Source organism: Limanda limanda, chromosome 7 (genome assembly GCF_963576545.1).
Source record: "Limanda limanda chromosome 7, fLimLim1.1, whole genome shotgun sequence".
NCBI lineage: Eukaryota > Metazoa > Chordata > Actinopteri > Pleuronectiformes > Pleuronectidae > Limanda > Limanda limanda.
This window is the reverse complement of record NC_083642.1, coordinates 18,913,250-18,930,228: the sequence shown is the minus strand read 5'-3', so window position 1 is coordinate 18,930,228 and position 16,979 is coordinate 18,913,250.

The window sequence follows — 16,979 nt, the reverse complement described above, 5'->3', positions numbered from 1 at the left end:
TGGTGGTTTATATCTCTCAGTCTTTGTCTCGTCGGAAACCAGCAGACAGCGCTAACAAAGAACTCAGACCGTGTCCTTGTATAAAAAGTTTAAAATAAAATCTCCTGACTCAAAGCTGTCTATCGCAGAGACCAGACACTTCTGTATTTAATCAAGGGATAGACACAGACGCCCCTCTCCTATGGCGTTAAGAGGGCTATACAGTTCAACATGATGTTGCTCTGCTAGAGTTTTTATGAACGTTTTACTCTCCTGGCTGGCTTCACGCAGGGCTTCACGCAATTATTCAGCATTGCTCGGTGCAGGTTTGTTTAGCTCGGATGGTTACAGAGTGAGAAATGTTTGGACACGGCTGGTCTGCAGGGTTTGTGTACTCCCCTTCCCCCGGCAGCTGCGGACTGCTGTTAAAACAGGAATTTGGAGGGTGCTGTTTCACCTAGCTTCATGTCACCAGTTGATACACAATGTGCCTTGTAGGCCATTCTGCTCCCCTTCACGCTCCTGCACACACAAACAAACGGGCTAATACAAGCTTGCAATATGCACAGTCACACGCACAAACACATGCATAGGATTACACTCAAGGTGAATTCTGTTGATTGTACAGTTGTAACCAATTTTTCCTTTCTTTGGTTAAAATAACTTTCTTTTTCAATACTTTATTATAGTAAAGATACTCCTCTGCTTTTAAAAAGTGATTTAAATCAGTTTATATTTTTCATCCCATGGTAAAGATTTATTTCTCCTGCCCAGACTGTGCAGAAAGGTCAACAGTGTACTTGTCATTGTGCTGCTCAGTGAGTGTGACCACATGCACAACTGTAATAATTTTCAAATCAACTGAAAAAACAAGTTTCTGTCGCAGCAGGGGTCTTAACAAAGTTGACCTTTTGATTCCGGCAGCTGCTGTGACTTTTTACAGGTTCCTGATGGGGTTTGAATAATAGCGCAGAGTTTGAACATGCTGTTAGTCAACACGGTGCATATACAAAGGATTAAAGAGCCAGCAAAAATAGGGGAGATTTTGAGAATAATGTAGTAATTTTATGAGGATTAAGTTGTTATATAATAAGAGTAAAGTCGTTATTGAGAAGAGAATAAAGTTAAATTTTTACCTTAAATTATATAAATTGCAAGTCCAAGTCTGTGTGGTTTTGTCTTCAAAATACACAGTTTTTTGCAAAATGTTTTTGTTCAGTGGGCTTTTAAAACATATCTCGTTAAAAACATATATGGGAAACTATTCAGGCTCTGTGGGTTGACGTCGGCAAATTTGATTTGACCTCTATCAATCAAAGGGTACATTATTTCAGATTTAGGCAGTTTAACAACATAATCTCATCTCAGGATTTTTTATTGTGAGTCCAAGCAAATATCTCTTGTACCTAATATATATCGAATTATCACTGTATAGTTCACACTGTATGTTACAGTTTTGGATGGCACAGACAAATATTGACAGACATCCTGACATTTGACATCTAACAAGGAGGTTATGTTTTCACCCCCATCTGTTAGTTGGTTTGTTTTTGTTTGTTTGTTGGCAAGATTACACTAAAACAACTGAACAGATTAACACAAAACTTGTTGTAAATCAGGGGGCAGATCCAGAATAGTTTTTCCTTCTTTATTTAACCCATTAATATTGGATGCAACATATGTGTGTTTATACATTTGAGAACAGGAGTGACATCTGCACGCTTCTCCCCTTACAGCCTGCTGAGTAGTGTGGTCTCATCCACGATGTCACTGTAAATCATTTTCAAGACGATGTTAATGATGAAATACATTGTGATTCGCTAAAAGTCTCATGGTACACGCAAAATGCATTATAGGAAATGTAATTAGATTTATTTTTTGCAGCGCTCTTGGCCTGCAGAAAAGATATTAAAGTAGTGTTTCAGATAATGGCTGACGATCTAAGTGACAGGAGCGATATTGAGGCAGATTCACATCAGTTTTTCATTAATGAAAACAACAAAGAAAATAACAATGGAGTAGCTTCACACCCACACGATTTATCTGCTAATCCGCTGACCAAGGCTCAGTTGGAGACTCGTTAGAGGAGAAGGTAGAAGAAGGAAGGGAACTTGATGGTTTTGCCTGATTTGTTAACTCTTAAAACATTGAATGAGGTTAAGGGAAACCCAAATGATTTACAAATGTTTTTTATTTATTTCAAACAGATATACAGTGATGTTCAGTTTTAAAACATTTTTAAAGGTTGTTGCACCATATTCAGTGCTTAAGGCGGCCAATTATAGAACCTTAACCAGTGCTCCGTATATTACACTTCCAGACAAATTTGAACACAGGTTCTCAGCGTAAGAAGCAGTCAAGACCTCCATTTCAAAAATGTATTAAGTAGCTCGTTGACAGTATGGATAAATGCCCAGCAGCCTTTCATTTCTGTCAATGAAGCTGTAATGATAGAGTTATAGAGGAATACAGAGAGCTATATTGTTTTTTCTTTTAGTGCACCAGCATTTAAGCCGCGAGCAAGGTTTGTGTCGTAGTTGGTCAGAGTCATTCTACTGTGAAGGCCTCCTTGATCAATCACGCCTGAAGTGACTTCAAATGTCCACAGTGTACAGGTAACTGTAGGCAGTGGTTCTACAGAGAAATAACTCCACGTCTGCTTCAGGCACTGAATATGTTTACAGTATGACGCCGCACATGTTGCCAACGCTTCTCTTTCTACTCCCTCCGGGTCTTGAAACTGACATTAATGTTCACCTTGTGTGTAGACAGGAGTTTTTTTTATTTTAAGAAAATCTGAGAACCTTTCATAAGCAAAGATATTCTTCAAAATGAAAATATCCAAAGATAAGCATTATCAGACATTATCAGACTTGGTAGTTGAGAAGTCGTTTTGAAGCCACTGTCAGGAGAAAAGAGTCACTTGTAGGCCTACCTCATGGAAAGATGAGGGCAAAATAATAATGTCATATTATTATGCTTTATGTGAAGTAATTGACCACTATTCAGTTGTGTAACATCACCTTCCATAGCCCAGCCCATCAGTGAAAATTTGCCGACCATTGACAGAATCTCAATGCCCCAATTTAAGTGTTCACTGCATCACTGTTGTAGCGCTGCCAATTTAACACTTCTGCCAAGGACGTTGGTGATTTCAAAGCATTTCCTTTGGCCCTGCACAGATTGCTCAAGGCTGTCAAGGCATTTCTTCAATACACTACAGATAATCCCTCTTTCAGCAACTCTATTCATAACACCCCTGTGTCAGAATCACCCCAAAGCACCAATTCAGGTTTCTATGGGACTACAGTTCCAACCTAAGTCGATGATGCTTGGAGCGCTTTAGAATCCAGGAGCTGTTAGCGTGATGCCAGGGTGTTTGTGATGGGGAGGGGAGATGGTGGCTGCTATTGATCGGTTCTGCGTTCAGAGACAATAATCAGGGAGGCTGATGTCAAGCACGCAGTGGATCTACCTTCAAGGAATTGATTGCTTTGAGCTGCCAGGCATTTGTATTCTTGTGCTGGTAGACAATGGCAGACCGACAGAACAGGGCACCCTGTCTTTGAGGGTCAGCGACGAGGGGGAGAGAATCGGTGGAGGATGAGGGTGGGTAACGGTAGAGAAAGAGAGAGAGAGAGAGAGAGAGAGAGAGAAATAGAGAGAGAGAGAGAGAGAGAGAGAGAGAGAGAGAGAGAGAGAGAGAGAGAGAGAGAGGGAGAGGGAAGGGAAAATGAAAGGAGACAAAGAAAGAAAAAGATGGAAGAAAGATGGGAATAAGCCCAGCAGTGCTGTCATCTTCAGATGTGACTACTGACAGCAATTCTCAGAAGACTAAATGTTTTATTGGAAGACTGGGTATATACTGCTTTGCACTCTGAATACACAGGTCTTTGGAGTAGTATTTGTAGCTTAAAAAGAAGCAGAGGTAAAGATTGCAGTGGCAGGTTTACCTTTTGCACAATTCTTTCCAGGGGTCCCTTTTGGGATTCAGGAAAGAGCCTGTTAAACCTTTATCTTAAAATAGAAGTAGCTACGGGATATAGCGATGGCTATAATTGTTGTTTATCTTTAAAGGTAATAGCAGTAGAAGTTCGTAATTACAAGTACTTGACTAGCTGCAGTATCTATCGATGGGGAAACTTAACGACCATGCTGTCAGACAGGACACTCAATGAACTGATACAACCTGTCAGATGAGGTCATGTGACTGACGGGGCTAGTGGAACCTGCACTGACCCCATGAATTGCCGCCATGATCGCTGTCAACTGCCCACTAATGACTTTGTGAGCCGTTGTTTCGATGGACTCTAACAGACCGTTCGAGCTGTTGGTTAACATTTATTTTTAATCAACACTTGAACCATCCTAACACTGCAGCAGCTGACGTGTGTTTCTTCACTGTGCATCGCTTACAACAAGCAGACAAGTTAGCAAGACTATTGAAAAGAAAACTGCAGATGGCTGCAGCCATCTCACTCGATAGCTGTAGTGGTTCACTGACAGTCTCTCAGTCTCAGAGTCACCTAACCTGCTAACTGCTGTTTGGCGCTAGGCAGTGAGAGATTAGACGTTTTACATATATCTTGGTTCATTGATATTTAGCCCATAATATGCTACTCCGACTCTGTTGCGCGCGGGGGGACGAACGGATCCCACGGACTCTTTTTCATTTATGGTTCTTCGAAGGCTGGGGTGCTGAAAACAATTCACCGCCAGAACAGTAGGTGGCGCAACGAAAGACGAGCTTAGAGAAGCCTTCCTCTTTGTACATAGAAGATGTCCACGACTGTTTATTTACCTCCTCCTGGCTTTCCTCACACACAGTTAACGATGGCAACTAACAGACAATGGCTGTTGATGGAGCTGGAGCTGCTTGACATAGAAGAGGACTTGCTTGTAACATATTTTATGAAACAAGTTTGAGGTCCGGAAATGTGAGATTCAGGAAATGACGTCGTGCGGAAATTATGTTGTTAGTGGACCAATCACAGCCAAGGGCTGTCCCTAGGCTCTCCGAAATGCCCACGGATAGTTAAAAACATCAGAGCTGCATGAAAAGCTCCCCGAGGCGCTCGGAGTGGGCGTTTCTCTGTCCGTGTCAGTCAAAACAGAGTAGCATATATCGGCCTTTAGACTTCCAACAGTTAGTTGTATTGTTTCACTGTAATCACGGTTTCATGGTAATCACTGTTATCACCGTGATTACCATGTTGCTGTCTTGGTACTTTTCTGCATCAAGCATTATGGTTATTGTAATGGTGATATGACATTTTTACCCCATTTGAACCGTACTGGGTTTATCAGAGCTTAGTTTTGTAAAACCTTGCCTGTAGCTGCAACAACGGTGAGAGTGCTAAGACTGAAATAAACAATAAGGGCTACTGCACACTAGAGGATTTTCAACTCTTTAACTATTTTCAACACATGGGAGACCACAGATTTAACCAATTTGTTATTATATAATCTTTAGAAAACAAACACTGGAGGAATTTGCCAGAACGTCAGAGCACATACTTGCCGTTTGTAGGAAATCATTTCATACTTGAAATCTCACAGGAACTTCTTCATCTTCTTCTTCAGTTGCTTTATGGCTGTTGGCCAACAACTTTTAGGCGCATTATCAACACCCTCTAAACTGGAGTGTGGAACACTTGTGTGATTAAACAGGAGTTCAGAAGAATAACAAACATAGAGGAGGACTGATGTGCGTTCTGTTTTGCAGTGAAAGACGAAACAAACTATGGATGCAGTCAACATCCGATAGGTGATGCTTATTGGTCAGCTCTCTCTCTCTCTCTCTCTCTCTCTCTCTCTCTCTCTCTCTCTCTCTCTCTTCCCAGCTTTGGTCACAATGCCTGTCTTGTATTGTGAACAGTGACGAGACAGGCTGTTGTCTGCTGCCAGACATGGACAGCAGCATTATTGTGATTGTACACATCTCACGTGATGGCACATGAACCAGAAAAACACTGCTGCTTTTTTGCTTTTTATTGCAGAACGCAGCCTCGAGGCAAAGCTCTGGTGACGAGGCCGAGCCGCATGACTCATTTGTTTATAAAAAGATGGCGGCTGTCTGCCGCAGAACTATCGGAGCCGGTGATCAAAGCCGAAGCCGGCTAATGTTGACGAAGAACTTTTCATATCCTTACAGACAGGCGTCGGCGGCAGGGCTGCGGTTTATTTCCACTGAGCACACAATGACTAGGCTGTGACAAAAAGCTAGTTTGTCGGTGACTAAATAAGCATTAGTGTGCCACTTGAGGATGTGTCAATAGGTACTGTATCCACGTTGTCGCCCGAAGCTTAATTTCCTGCTGGTGTGTAAACTCTCAAATGTCTGTTGAGTCTTTTCGTTGAGAAGAGTTTGTTTAGATGTTTTTGTGTTCAATACTAAGGAGGTTACAGCCCCCTCTCTTCTATTTATCTGGCTAGACTCAGCTTTCTGCAAGTCAGCAGGAATTGCGTCATGAATACAGTGAGCCGTCTGTACTAGTGATGCTTTTCATTTTGCAGCTGACTCATTTTACCGAGCGGATTCTTCTTGATAGATGATCACAGCTTGCCTCCATTACTTCCAGAGCCGTGTCTCATCTTTTAATAATCTTTATCCAACTTTTCTGACTTTGTTCGACTCTTTCTGGTGAGCCTTGAAACTTTCCGTCTCTCCGGTCGGATGTTGTCTCCCCCTCATGATTCAGATTCATTTCTCGGGATTTAACCTTCTGCCGGGGGGTTTGCTTATCTTTCTATATTTGAATGAAATTGCCTTTCAAGAGTTGATCTACTGCATATTCCCCCAACTGAGCCAGATATGCTTTTCATTTCCAGAGTTAAAGCGGGACTGTGATAAACAGCAGCTACTCTTCCCACATGAGGCAATTAATTAAAGGATAATGACACCTTGGAAATTTCATGTGTTGTGCAATAGGAGTAGACTTTACGTTGGCTAATTATTAATAATCATGAAATATGATTATTAAAATAATAAAAGATTATTTATTAAAAATAATTTAAAAAAATGATAAGGCCATAACTTATCGTAGAGGGGCACCACCCTGGTTACAGGGACCAACGAAATCAAGCTATAAATATCAGTCTCATATGATAAATGTCAAATGAATAATCTTAATAGTTAATACTAATGATTATTTAATAAACAGTGAAGGCTTCTAAGTTCGAGCACAGGCAATCATAATCCAGCTGTATTCACACACATATGCACAAATAATCACAGACTACAGATACTTTAATTACAAAAGCATTTATTAAAAAGGGGAAATAAAGTTATAATGTTATTCAATGATTCATCATTTTAACAAGCTCCAATATTTCAAAGATAAACACAGCAGCAGCACTATCACAATTCAGAAAATACATGTGAAACCGGCGGTCTACCTATGTATGTCTGTCTCTATGTGTGTGTGTGTCTGTGTCAAAGTGTCTCTCTGTGTGTATGTGTCTATGTGTGTGTGTGTGAAATAAAGTTAGTGTTATTTAATGATTCATCATCTTAACAAACTCCCATATTTCAAAGATCACAACAGCAGCAGCATTTATCACAATTTAGAAAACACATGAATTCATCTATGTGTATCTGTGTGTGTGTGTATCTGTCTGTGTCTATCAAAGTGTGTGTGTGTGTGTGTGAGAGAGAGCGAGAGAGAGAGAGAGAGAAAAAGAAGGGGGCGTGGCGATGACGCAGTAACGTCGTGACGTCACATCTAAGATGGAGGCAGACAATGACTCAAGGAGTCATTAGCTTAAAACTCTCAAAATGGCCGCTTTGGAAGTTAGATCTAGAATGGGAGGAGAGAAAGAGAAGGCGTGGCAATAATAGACTCTCAAGATGGTGGTTTAACTTAACGTTATCCAAAATGGAGAATATGTTAATGACCATGTGGCCTGAACTCACAATGGTGGTCGCCAGATGAATTACACAAAAGAAATTTCAGACAAAGATAATTCTTATCTCTGCTTGGCTTTGGGGGCCGAATGGTTTCCAGATGTGTTCAGCCTCTCTAAGTATAGATTTAACTATGTGACATGAACTGTATTATAAATACAGATCGGAACGTGTGTAACAGGTTCAGGAGAAGAGAGAGAGAGAGTGAAGAGAGAGAGAAAACATGCAAGGAGAGTTCAAAGAAGCTCTTAAAAACACGCCGGAGATAGGTTAACAGTGATTTAATCACTGCAGACTAACACGGACGTAAACAGCGCGGCCAGAGGCTTCCCTCGCGGCGCCTAAGCACTGTAAACACACGGAACCCGGAAATGAACCGGAAGTAGCCGAATCGTCGTGGCTACGTATCTGCCCAGATAATCAAGTCTCTTACTGTACCACCCTCGCGGTGTGCCTGCGCCTCGGCGCGAATGTGTCGGGGGGCCAGTGAATCACGTGGTCTCTCTCTCTCTCTCTCGAGCGGAGCTCCGGAGCTCGCCGCTGGACCGGAAAAGGGAGCGAATTCCTCGTGCTCCTTGACGGAATGTAACTTCGTCTTTCTTCAGTAACAGCGGAGAACGTGCTGTTTTACAGGAACGGAGTGGATTGTCTCTTACTCCTCAGCGGGATGAACGTCGCGCTTCTGCAGGGAACGGCTTTGTGGAAGCCGTTTGTGGATCGTTGAAAAAAAAGAAAAGTCTATGGAAATGTCGGAGTCCGTCCAGCGGGGCACTTCCTGTTTCGGTCTTTCAAGTTAAAACAGCAAAAAGAAGAAAATGAAACGACTTCAAATAAAATGATATTAAACAAACGTCTAATCGCCTCCTTAGTTACTGAGTCGCGTGGTCGGCCTTGGAAAGTCTGTCTGCAACTTGAGTAGGGTGGAAAGAGGACAAAGAGAGTCTCTTTAAAATGCCGAGTTAACTAGTAAAACCCCTAGGGGTTTTGTTGCAGCTTGGGCATCTGAGTAAAAGAGAGAGATTTCTGGGAGCACAACGGTTTTGTAGTACCTGGGAGGTACCTGCCCCCTGGAGGAGGGGTCATGGGTCAGTGTGGCTATCAGCCAATTGAGATGTCAGGATTTGGCCACCAGGGGCGGGCTTGCCCTCAGTGGACGTCTCAGGTTTCATTTGGATCTCAGCAGAGCTGATTGCAGCATCTCCCCCCCAGGGCCAGCTGGGGAGGGAGTTGGGGGTTCTCTAAGGGAGACCAGGACATGCTCCCCTGCTGGGAGAGGCTCCGCGTTGTCTGAGGAAGGTGCGAATAAAGGCCAACAGGCCGCATTTTATTGCCCCCCCTTTGTTTGATGGTCATCACTCAGGAGTCTCCCCCCAACACATGATTCTTTTGAGTCATTTGTTTTGAGGAGATCATTAAAAAAAGAGAGAAGTAAAGTAAGTAATAAACTCATCAAACCGGCTTATCAGTTAAAATTCAGTATCTTTCAAAATTGTATTACTCTTATCAAATAATTGCCACAATTATCTGCTGTAGTTGTCATAGCAGAATAATCAAAGCAGTAGTCACAAGACCCTGATTGTAATTAGTTGAGTATTTAGATTGTGTCAAGTGTCTTTAGAAAAGTTACATAGTCTTGATATAAAACTGAATTTTAATCAGATTTCAAGTTAAATGACAAATATAAAAATCTGATTTTGACATTTAAGTGTTAAACGGATTTTCAGGATGAGAAGCATACTTGGTCAGGAATATAATCTAACCACCCTCCGACTATGAGGTGCTTTAAATGGCATTTTTATAATTAGCAAAGAGTTGTATATAATATTGTTATTTTATAGCAACAGACATAGTGTCATGTTACATCAGGAAAAATACAGGTGTGAATTGTGATGTTCATTACTTTTGTCTGCTGTGAAAAAGGCCTGTAAACAAGCAAAAGCATACATTTACAATATGTTGTGTTTTCATTAAAAACATTCACAACACTGGTAGGAAAAAGTAGGTAAAGCCATGGATTTAATAAGTGGTTGTCCCTCCCTTGGCAGCAATAACCTTAAATGAGTGTTTACTCTAGCACTGAATCAGAGCTGCACAATGTTCAGGAGCAACTTTGGGCCCTTTTTCCAAATAGCTTCCTATTTTATTATTAATGTCTATTCACCCATATTGTTAGGATGCCTGTTGTGAATGGCTCTCTTGAGGTCATACCACAGTTTAACTGGTCTGGGCAAGCAGCAGGAGTGGGGTTTCTGATTCAGAGGGCTACGATTCCCCTATAAAACGATTATCAATGCATTTCGATGCATCAAAGAATTGCTTGAATACAAACAAAAAAATGTTAACACTGGGACTATAGAGGTAACTGTAATTACAAGTATCCTGTAATTTACAAAAGAATAATTTTCAATTCAGAAATCCGAGTACAACAGTCAGTCTATTACTGGTTAGTGCTCACCACATTGATTTGACATTCATTCAGATAAGATGGTGTGCTGCATCTTTAGCCTTTATTGTATTGAGGTGTATTACTCTGCTGGTCAACAAGTGGCTCAGCTCCCCTGATGTTTTCTAATCACTTGCACTTAGAGCTGATCTTTATGAAAACCTGCTGAATTAACATTTATGTTCCTGGATAAAAGGGGCGCCACTTCCTCTGCAACAATGATTGTGTGATAATCTGCAGGAAGTACTTCTCCCCTGTCTGCAGCCTGTGTGTGTGTGTTTCTGCCTCTGTGCTCACAAAAACTGACATCTATGTAGTTGGATCATGAATCAGGATCGTTACGACCACTTTAACCCTGATGTCCTGGCTGTTCACGTCTCCTGTTGTGTGTAGCAGATAAAACCATGCGCACGTGTTTAAATACCTGCCTTATAGACTATAGTGAATCAACAAACACATAGTAAACGTCAGTACTGTTCAGGTCCTTATAACTTCTAATTAGTGTCAGGGTTAGTTGTTTCAGTGTAAAGTGAGCGCAGGACAGGAGGCAAGAGGGAGGACACTCAGAGACGGTAAAAGACGACTGGACCTTTAATGTGCGTCTGTCCTGAAGCAGCGATGTTTATAATTATGCAGCGGTGGGGTATCGCAAAAAGTTTTATGTTGTCCAAGTCTGCATTGTGATGCAACGGAAAAACATAAACTTTGCCCAAAGCTAGCACAGAGTGGTATTCTCTGTGCAAAGTCATTCTATAGTACGTTTTTTTTATCTAATGTCATAGGTTGACCCCCAACGCTGTCTTATATGTATGTCTTGCGTCACAGAGTTACTTCCGCTGGGAGTTGAACAGCTTCAGGTGAACTTCAGCAAATCTGATGATTTCTTTAAAAAAAATTCACAACAAGAATAAAATGGGAAAATGGAGCTTGGCCCGGACCGTCCCGATTTAAAGATTCAGCACTGTAAATGCGCTTTTTATGAGAAACAGAGTTGGGTAACTGGATGTGGTGTAAGTAGTGGCGGGACAGAGGCACAATGGACTGTGAATTGCTTGTTATGTTGCTTTTGTTGAGCCTGGCTTCAGTTTGTTTGTTTCCTCTATGGCTTTTACTCCACTCTGAAAAACCTGCCACTATGAATATTTCTTTATGATAGAATCGGACCTTTATCTTGATAAAAAAAAGTATATAGAGAGTATTCATGAACAGTTTAAAGTGCTAAAATGTCATCCGTAATGCATATCCAGCTATACCTTTTAAATATCGCAGCAAAGCTCAGAAATCATGTTTGAGGTACTAGTCCCTGTCACTGGTGCACGTGTTTGTGGAGAATTATCATTAATCTCAGAATCTCATTTCTGATCAGAAGATGCTGTCTTCAAAACATTTTACCAGATATGTCAACTTTGTATTTATCTGCTACCCTTGTCTCCTGATCTGTTCTTATCTGAGCTGTCACACTGGCTGTGTCACAGAAAGAAACAGAAGGTTAATGTGTGTTTGGGGGAAAAATAGTCTTTACAAGCCTGAGAATTCTCCAGCTGACTGGACTATGGGACATATTCCTGCTTGGATTTTAATGACTTTAAGTGCCAGAGAATTTGCTCAATTTCACCTCCTGCAATGTCATCCTCTGAAGGGGACACAGAGGTGTGGGTGGAAATTGGGGGGTTCCCCAGAGATGCTGCTATTTTGTTTCCAGGTCCCTTGACTTTGCAATTTATTCCACATTGGTGCAACTTCTATGAAAGAAGTTTTGGCAGCAGAACTGACTTTCAGTATCTTTTAGTATATGTATTACACAAAAGCAACAGGTCCCAAAGTGGACTTGAGGAACTCTGTAGATTTGACTGTGACACAGTTTGCCAAGTTGTATTAAGGTAAAGCAGTGAAAAGTAGAAAGTTATTATGACTTGGTATTTGAAAAACCAAATTGCTAAGCTGTTAGATCCTGACCTTTACCTCCAGCAAATGGGGAAGAAGTGCTGCTTGACAATTTGATGAATTGCTCTGAACCACATTGTCACTCTTGACTAAGGTATAAACAAGCCACTTCTTTTTCTGTTTGAGCACAAGTGACCACGATGAACAAACCCATTACCCAATGTGTGTGTATGTACATATGTATGTAGATATAGTCCGTTTGGACAGGTTTGGATATAAATACATAATTTAATTCAAAATATTGAGTTTTTAGCCATTTTTATATATATTAATAAAATAATTGTCAGGCTAAATGGGTCTGCCTAACAAGCAGCAGACACAGATTCAGACTAGTAATATACTTCAAAGGTAGCCTAGTTAGTAAACTGGAGACCTTTCAACCCTGCAACTAATCCACACAGGTTTAAACTAAAACAGAATAAAAACCCTTTTTGTTCTTTTTATAATTTTGGCCGTCATTGCTGGAATCATGTTCTTGAGCCCTGACATGTCAGCAATGTATCTGGCTGTTGCCTGAAGTGCTCCCAGGAGCACAGTAACCGCAGTGAATAATTGTAAAACCACCTGGACTCTACCAGAATTGGCCATCTATCCAAACTGAGTATCTGGACCTTGACTGGGAAGGTGGCAGAGAACCCAATGGTCAGTGCGGTCAGACTCTGCGAGGATGACCTTCTCATTGTCAGTCAATCAGGTTTTTATGGTAGGGTGGCTCAACAGACAGATAACCTGCTTGTTGAAGAATTTAAGGACTACAGGGAAGATGTAGGTGGCAGCACCACTTTCTTGGGCTGCCTTAGAGCAGCAGGAACAGGAAGACACGGAGGGGGTGTATCCAGCCAAAGGCAGAGGGGTCCCTGAAGAGAATTAGCTCCAGAAGTGCACCCAACCTGAGTGAGTTGACCGTTCAAAGAGACGGTGACCTAAAGCACACAGCCATGACAAAGCTAGAGTGGCTTTACAACAAGAGAGTGGCCAGGACTTAAACTCTTTTACAGCATCTGTGCAGAGATCTGAAGACGGCAGTTCACAGACGCTTCTAATCTAATCTGAGAGATCTAGAGATAATCTGTCAGAAAAAGTGGGATAAAAGGCCTAAACCCAGGTGTGCTTCCCGTAGAAGACTTGAATTTGAACTTGGTATTGAAGGGCCTTTTATAAATTATTGAATTAAAGGTCTGAATACTTTTGTAAACGAGACATTTCACTATGCAAAGATATCTTACAACATAATTAGTAGTTACTGAGACATGCTGATAGAAAAATCTTCATTTTTATCCATTTACACAAACAACAGAATACTCTAAAATAAACGGTGGCCTCATTCAACATAATTTGTACTACCCGAAACATAATTATAAAATAAAATGAATCCATTGTACATCTCTTATGAAGTAGAACGGTCATTTGTCTAATTTAAATGACTTACCTACAGTATATACTTTGATGACACAAGTACATGTAATTCTTTTTTTTTTTTAATTGGAAAGGTTTTACAACCAGAAATGTAATTTGGATTTTGGCTAAATAATCTCAACAAAATGTCCACTCTCTTCATCATGGAATTGTCATATCGAACCTTTACTGAGTACGTTTATTTCAGTTTACAATTTTGAGTTGAAAGGTTGTCTAAAATAATTTTTTAGTCCATGTTTTCAATCATTCGTAAAGTGTGTACCTGTAAAAAAGGCTTTCGAGCGTTGTTAACATGTGCAGATTTCATTTTAAGGACAGAAAAATCTGTTTGGCTCAGTTTTTTTTCGTACACAAAAGCCCACCAACCACAACTCTTCTCAGAATGGGAATCAAAGTTGCAGCCACAGGCGCTCGCCGCTGCTTCAGTCGCCTGAACTGACCTCATTTGTTGTAGAGAAATTACCTTCGCTGACACTAACAACTGCATCACATTAACGTGTGAAGATGGATAACACCGGGGCAGGGGAAAAGGTCATAGTAAACAAGCTTTGACTTTACAGGAACGCAGGCAACTTGACAGAGTCGAGCCCCTACGAAATTGTTACCAATATTAGTAGTATACAAGTGCATTTTTTAGAAATAACACATCAGAGACACTGTTTTCTAAAAAGTTTGGAAAAGAAAAAGGGTGCCAGACAGCTCTTACATCTCAGTGATTCTGTGCTATAAAAATAAATCTGCGTTTTTATGCACATCTAAAGCTGCAAAAGAACAACTCGCTCTACCCTCTGTTTCCTGTATACATGCTGGAAAGGTCACTCTGTGGGTGGAAAGAAAACATCATCTATATGCACATGCCCATCACACCAACGAAGCCAGATTCTCGCCAGTTGGCCAGTCAGTCTTGATCAGCAGACAGCAAATGAAAATGGGAACTGAGAGGAGAGTTTACTCAGTGACTCCGACAAAAACAAAGAGCCTTAGATGCATAATTAGGCTGAGGTCCAGGCTGCAAGCAGAAACATGCCAGTTGGCAAAGTAGGCACTTAGGCTCCTGCTGGGATGTCTAGCAGGGAAGTTGGGTCCGCAAAGACCAAAAACAACAGGCACTGCAGTGACATTTCTGTTATCGCTGCACTATAAACTGATTGGTAGATGTGACTTTCTTTTAAACAGATCTTGAAATAGCAGAGTGTCCTGGTGCTGGTACTGCTCTGCATATAGCACTAAAATAAAGGTGGACATCTGTCATCCAGACCCACTGTATTGGTCCTATTATTGTACGGACTCAAGACTAGATAGTTTTCTGGTTTCTAATCAAAACAGCTTCCATCATTACCTCATCTTCTAAAAAAAAGCTGTGGTGCACTTTGCCCTCCCTTTAGCCTCTCAGGCTACATGTAGGGTTCCCAGAATGCAGCGTGATCACAATATCTGCAGACACAGATAATCTCGGCCAAATTATTTTTCAGTGTTAAGGGGTTTCCAGACATGTTCTTAAAATTACAGATTGAATTGGAAATATTTCGATAATTACAATATGAAATTGAGGAGACTCGTGTGAAAGCAACGGGTAAGTGAGCAGAAATGATATAACGATAATCCACATGTAGATAGAAAAGGAGGAGCGCAACCAATTTATAACACTGGCAGTCTGCCACCATGTTTATTTTTTATTTCAATGTCACGTTTGATCACACAAGTTTCTGTGAGTTGACAAGTCTCTGGAATCGCCACTAGAAAGAGTTTGTAGTAATGCCAAGTGGATGTTTCTGCATTTTAACTAGGTCCATAGACTAATGTATGCTTTCTCTCATTAAAATTTAAATAGGTTTCATCTGTATTTTAACTGTAATGACTCATTGAAATATTATGAAACCCTTAATATACACTCTAGAAACATCAAATTTGATGATTTGTTTATGCCGTTGGAAATAAATCAGTGTTTCTTGCATGAAAATAATAGAACAGACTGTCTATCTGTGATTCAAAAATGTACTGTTTAGGAAACCAACTTTGAATTGGTACTAAGGGAAATTGTAGTAAGTGGCTTTTTTTTTTACTGTAAATCTAAGAATCTAAGCTCATTGCTACACTTATAGGGAAAACATCCAAATTCAAACTCAACTGCAGTTTTGATGAGCAATTTATTTTCCCTTTTCTCATTTAACGCAACCTGAGCTAGACCTAAAATGAATTATTCGCACAACTGAAGGTTTCAAGTTTTCCAGCTCAACAGGGGCTAAAATTTACAACCCTCCAATTAGCTGGATATTGCTGTTTATGCTACATTACGACAAAAATAACTACCCTGCTCTTCATAAGGGCTAAAATTCTGAATACATTTTATCAGGATCCTTTAGGGCTGTATGAGTTTCACTGTGGTGAAAAGATGATGGAGGTCTAAACTACACACATTCTCGGTACTTAAGTGTAAATGGGCCATTTGAGGCTTTGTGCTTCAGAACAGCCCATGAAACTGTCCAGAGTGCTGAACAAATTGTCAGGCAGTGGCGCTGTCCATGGTATCTGAGTTGAAAAACCTGTTCACATTTGTATCCCAATGCATGAAGTTCATCTGCTACCACACATACGCACTCAGAGGCAAGACATTCTAAAGTACTCATAAGTGGTGTGTGGATTGTCAGTGTCATTATGATGATGTCCCTTCAGTATACATTTTGACCAACACTTTAAAAACCCAACTCAAAAGCCTCATAAAACTCACACTCGTCCAAATTGAATCGCGCTGCTTTATTGCAGATTGGTGTCATTACATTACAATACAACCGGTTCTGAACAATATCTGGCTGATGCAAAAATGCTATGGTTTGTGCTGATAGCAGGGGGCTTTGCAAAAGTATAAAGGCAGAGGATCGCTTTAGGGGCGAGTGCAAACTGCGAAATGAATGCATCAATCAAAATGTTTGGATTGTTTATGAGTCCCAAGGGACAAACGAAACCCACAAAAGAGGTACAAGAAAAAGGCATACAACTACACAATCATACAACAATGCACAACAAACGATCAGATACAGTTTTGTAAAGATGGAAATCTCCGAGGACTCCTCGGGCGATGACTTAAAGATCTTGTTATTGAAGAAAAAACAGAATTCAGAGAGGGAAACAAGTTAATAGAACAATAAACCTTGAACAACAAAGCGATAAAGAATCTTTCGTGGAGTTGTAAATGCTAATAGCATAATTTAACATTTGCTGTGCATTTCTGAATAACTTCCTTCAGGATTCCCAGGGGTTGTAGAGCAATTTGCATCTTGGCCTCATTTACAT